Consider the following 6,000-nt stretch of genomic DNA (forward strand, 5'->3'; position numbering starts at 1 on the left):
TTTATTTTTAACATTAGACATGAAGATTTGATGGTCTGACCCTTGGGACTAAAGTCTAGTGTCTGTCACACTGAGATCAGTGCTAGAACTGCCCCTCCGTCATTCTCAGTCAGATCCTTCTCCATGGTGAATTTCATGGGATAAGCCTAGGGGGAAGAATGTTTTTCCTGAAATCTCTTTGTGATGAGTCTGTCTCTCACTGCAATAGGCTGGGTCCAAGAACCTCTGTGTCCTGCTCTCCTTGGATTCATCTCAATCTCTTGGAGTATCAGAGACATTTTCACGGTTCTCTACCTGCTCTGAATCCAAAACAGCCACCCCAGAACTCATATTTTCAGTATAGATCCTCCATCCAGGAGTTACGTATTGCTCCTAGGCTAGCTCTGCAGACCTGAAGGATGAAATGTAGAGAGCCAGATCAGAGATGAAGGGGTAAGACCTCATGCACCCATTTATTCACACAGAAATTGTGTAGCCTGTGTCTGGGGACCACCACCTCCTCCTCCCCATGTGGTTATCAGCATGCAGGTCACATTTCCCACTGCTGCCTTATCAGTGACACAAATCATTGTTTTACATGGCTGGGGTAGAGGAAAGGAGACATATGCTAAATGAGAAAACAGACATTAAGCCTCCCATCAGCTCTGTGAATGTGTGGATGCAGAAGGAGAGACAATCCTTGTCACAGCTTCTGGTCCATTAGTTCCAACTGGGATGAGGCTTAAAGTAGACATCAAGGTAAAGCATTTCCTTCAGAAATGGTTTCACATGCAAATATCAGCTAAGAGAAGAAAAAAATCTGTCATTACCTTTCCAAGCAATACATTTATCATCACTGAAAGGTGCTGGAGCCAGGTTTTTTTCCAATAAATTGTTAGTACAGCACCCATGCCCCATGGCACATTTGCTATTGCTTCATTTGGGAGAGAAGAAATGTGTTTCTGCATGGAGAACTGTAGTATCTGTTCCAAAATCCCTGGTGGCACAGTAGAACTGATTGACATATGGTCTGGAGATTGGACCAGTACAAGGCTGAACTTGGAATGATGCAAGTGTTTTAAATTAGTCACTTATTTTGCTTTAGTTTCAGTTGGCAAGTTGTCTCCATCTTGATAACCCAGTGGAAGCTAGATTAGTTTCTGGGAGATATAAATCTTTTTGGCTATGATGAATTAAAAGTTCTCGTGAGTGGTCTGAAAACAATGTCATCCCTATATAAAGACAACTAGGAAAAATGCTGTGTATCTTCAAAAGCTGCTAACTCCAATAGCATATTTGTTTGTATATAAGAATTCTGCCCACATATTTCCCATAGAGCTGGGCCATTCCTCAATTCAAAGCTTTTATTATTTCTTTCTTTAAGCTTCCATGAAGAACCCAGTGGCAGAAAAGAAGGGTGGTCCCTCCCTGCATGTTTCAACATTCTCTCCTCTTTGTTCCTCTGATGATAAGGAACCTGAGGCCACCAGTATTTTGCAAGATTCAGCCCCATGACTGCTTTGGCCGGGATGATGTGACAGTGGAGGTCATATCTGACCTATTCTCCTCCACCCAAATGAGACCTCAGCACTAGCAAGACTGATAACGTTACATTTTAAAGTCCATCCCTTGGTAAAAAAGTCCCATGAGAACATACAAAAAAGAGGCCTTGACCAGGAAGCGGAAAACACTGACAATGTTTTCCAGAAGGGAAAATGGTTTGTACTGAGACATGTTATAGGGAAGGCATACTAGGATATCTCTCTCTCAGTATTTAAATCTAAATATTTAAATCTCAGACTTAAGATCCCTTAAATATGGCTTGGAATCCTGTGTTCTAGTTCTTGCCCATCTTAAAATGTCATATATATATATGTGTGTATATATACATATATATGTATACATACATATCACCATGGCTAGGCTTCGCAAACGAAGATTTGGGAAAGGCTCTATCCACATTTGTTACAAGCACGCTGGTGGCTAATAAGGCCAATACTAGATAGACATGTCCGATTGCAAAAGGCACAGCAGAAAGACTCCTTATGCATCCATAAAATATTATGTGGATGCAGTTATATAATATCGTATGTAATATTATACATAGAAACATGCCCATGAATATATATGTGTATATTTACGTATATATATTCCTATGGTGCAGTCTTTGGTGCATAAAAAGGAGTGCATGTGTAATGTGTGTTTATATGTACAATCAGTCTTTCTCTGTTTTACATGTACACATAAGGAAACAAAACCAGGATCAGATTATGTTCAAAAAACTGTGTCCCTCGACAGGCTTGCTTTGCTTTGCAATTAGCTAATGCTGTAACCCTCTCAATGAAATGCTGCAGCGGCTGTAACACACGGCTTTCACTGTAAGATAAAAGAAGCTATTGAAAACTTATGCATGGCCAGCAGCTCCAGTGCATGTCAGTTTTTAGTGAAGTGAATGCCTGGAAACCTCAGATCTTGCCCAGCGCACCCAAGATGTTTCTGTTTCTAGCCTGGTTTCCTAAGGAAGCAAGGCATATGCAACCCTACCATCCATTTGTTTGTCTGTCTGTCAGCCAGTCCCTTTGTGGGAAATGCCAAACAAAGGGGGCAGAAGTGTAAAGATCTCAGAAGCGTTGCAGTTCCTGCAAAAAAAACGAAACCAAAGAGCAGGACAGGGAAGAGGACCACCATATTGTCCCTGTCAAGCCCATGCACATCTGCCAGGCAGCCAATGTGTCCAGCATGTCTGCAGTGTGGCCCAAACACCTCAGCAGCAGTTTAAAGGGGTTTTGAACAGATGCACCAGTTGGAAACCAGCAGCCATGGAGGAGGCACAGCTGAAGCAATCACAGACGGGGAATAGTGGTTATTGCACTGCTGTAAATAGTGTAAATAGTGCTGTAAATTGTGGGGAGATTGGACACAAATCTATAGGATGCACAGCCTCGTTAACTCTTCTGCTTTTACAACTCTTTTTCTGGTGACTCTGAAAGGGAAGAGCATCACTTGTAGACAGTGAACTTGACCTGCAGTCTGTGGTGCATCAGAGATCCTTTGTTCTAACAGATGTTTACAAGAAGATTAGCTCTAGGACTAAGGCAACAGACCAGCCTTTAGATTCAGCTTCCTGGTTCCCTCTGTTTTGGGCAAACCATATATCTTTATAAAAGCATTTTGTGGTTGCTGTTCAAATACATTCAGGATCTAGATCCTCAAAGGCTTTCATGGATCCAGCCCTTGGTTTCACTTTTTCTCAGTACTTCAGAGTCAGAACAAGACTCTACTGTTCATTGCCTCTGTTGAGAGTGAAAATTCCTCTAGCAGGAACTGATGTTCTCTGTACATTTGTACAATGGGCCCAGGTCTCTGCTGGGACCTGAAAGGGATACCATAACCCAAGGAAGCAACAATAATAGCATTGGAGGAGATACCAGGAGCAGAGCTGGTGTTAGAACCCTCTGCTGCAGCAGTCCTGGGAAAGGCTTGAGAAAGGATGGGAGTGACAATTTTGCAATCCAGTCTAAGTCAAGACAGTTTGACACACATTCTGCTCACAGTAATTATCTTGTTAGACCTGTAGTCTGGGACAAGGATGGAGGGTGGGATTTTGAAGGTCTACTCATGGTGGTATGAACAGCAAAACTCCAGTGAGCTCCAGTGTCCGTAGCCATTAGCCTTCTGTAGGAACTTCATCACAGTCAGTACAGTAGCTGAAGCTGTCTTGTTTGGGAATCCCAGAAAGCAGGTTATCCACTCAGCGAAGAAGCAGGCATGAAATTTATTCAAATGCCTTTTCATGGAGCATTGGCTGGAAATTAAAGCATCATTTTCGTGTGCATGCGATTGGAAACAGGGTGTAGTGCAGTTGCAATATTTTTTATGTGCTCACTAGGGTTGTGTTGTGTATATGTAAAATTCTAGGAAAAACACAAAACTCAGAAACACTGTGTCATCTTGTAAATTAAACCCTGAGGTTTTTTTGGTCCCATTTTTGGAAGGAGTTTTAAAACAAACACTTTATTAAACTGATATAGACAGAGTGCTCTCACTATCTAGAGGCACATATCCATACACACACCTACTGAAATTGTGACTTTTCCTGTTTTAACAGTTCTACAGTTATACCTGTAAGCTTCATATACTGAAATACAGGAAAAATTAATAGGAAAACCAGATTGGCTTGGCAGTGTCAGCCTGAGTTACTCCAGCTATATATAACACATTACTTGTTCATAAAGCATCATGGTGAGGCTTTTTGAGATAGCATGTTGCTGCTATGGTTTAAAGATATTAAATAACCTCATAAGTAGTAAATGGTTAATGAATCTATGACTGACACCTCATTTAGAAGTTTAGGCAGGCAAATGGAAGTGAAATATGTCTGCCATTGGCAGTTCTTTTCCTTTACTGATCTCCTTGCCTGGCCAATGTCCAAGTGTGCATTCATGATCTGTGACAAAGCCCTGAACTGGAGGATACATACAAATAAAGAGACAGTAATATGGTAAAAAAGGATGATGTGGAAGTTTCTCCTTCAGTGTGAGTATTTTGTCAGCTTGGAAAGCCAGGTGTTCCCAAACTAACATGTTCTTGTTTGCTGGTCTGTTTCTGGTTCTACATTTGTTTGGGGTTTTTTTCCCCTTACTGGACTTGGGACAGACTTCTAGAGTCTCTGAGCAAAGTGGAGTGTGTTCTTAACCTAAGTGTGGCTTTGTTAGCAGCTCCCTTGAGAGGCTGCAGTAGTAACCTGTTTGCAGCAGCCATACATACCAAAATTGTTCAAACAAGGTCATTAAAGACATAGGGGAAAGCATTCATTAATCCATATCCCTTAATTTACATATCCTCAGAACTAACCCCAGTAAGGATTCTACCCTTTAATTCTAGAAAAATATACTTGTAGAGTTTTCCCACAAATCAAGTTTGCCTTCCAGCCTGAAGCAGGTTACTTGCCTTGGTAGGAATTTAAACACTGTGAATGGCCTCATGTTCTGAACAGTTCTGGGTTGGTGTTGGAGTTGCTTACAGTTCCTGGAATTTTAGGTGAGAAAGCATGTTCTTTCCAGCCTTCTCCTTCAGTGTGCTTTATTTTTGTTTTGTTTTGTTGCTGGTTGGTTTTGTTTGTTTGTTTACTGGAAAGGGCAATTATCTGCATTTTAAGTACTTTCCAGAAAACTGTGCCTCTGGCAATAGCTTTCATCAAAGGTACCACATTTCTCTGCTGTCTCTATAGGCACCAGAAATTCCATGTGTCCTGTGCTCGCCCATGTGGCAGCTGCCAAGTGCACAGTCTTGCCTGAAGGGTCATTAGTCTGGGAAAACCATCATCTCCTGTGTACTGTGCACTTTCCAAATGATGTGCTGACCCTGTGATAGGCTTTACTTCCGTAGGACCTCCCCTGCTCCAAATCTGCATGAGTGGCAGGGAGGGAATCACCACGGGATCAATGCTTAACACAGGCAGCTGGCGGTAAAGAACTAAGATTTTTTTTTTGATTTGGTGACTTTTCATCATTAAAAAGAAGTGAAATCGTATTGCAGTCAGTCAGTAAATGACAATTTCCTAGCTGGAGAGATATAAGTGCAGGACTGAGGTCCAGCAGGGAGGGTGTGACAGTGTGCATGTCACCACTGCACAAGAAGCTGGGTGGCACCTTTGCATGGTACAGGCTCACCAAACCCTACAAGCAGGTTGGTCATGGAGACTTCACTGGGAGCTGTCCCAGCCCTCCCCCAGTGCTGCTGCCCAGCAAACAGCCGTTCCCTCCCCAACCCCCTCCCCACACTGACCTTGGCCTGAATACCATAATCCACTCCAGCCATAAGCAATTGCAGAGAGTGGCAGGTCATCCAAGGATACTTTTTCCAGCTCTGCTGCAGGTCATAGCTCACTGTGATGCTGCTGCTTGGGAAGCAAGAGCTGCCTGCTATCCCCTTTCCCAACCGCTGGGCTCTTCTGGACATGTCTAGTGATGCCTGCATCCAGTGTATGATGTACATCCCACAGCCACCAGTGTGAAAACA

Source organism: Pipra filicauda, unplaced genomic scaffold (assembly GCF_003945595.2).
Source record: "Pipra filicauda isolate LSUMZ 115617 unplaced genomic scaffold, ASM394559v2 scaffold6_size6359152_pilon, whole genome shotgun sequence".
Classification (NCBI taxonomy): Eukaryota; Metazoa; Chordata; class Aves; order Passeriformes; family Pipridae; genus Pipra; species Pipra filicauda.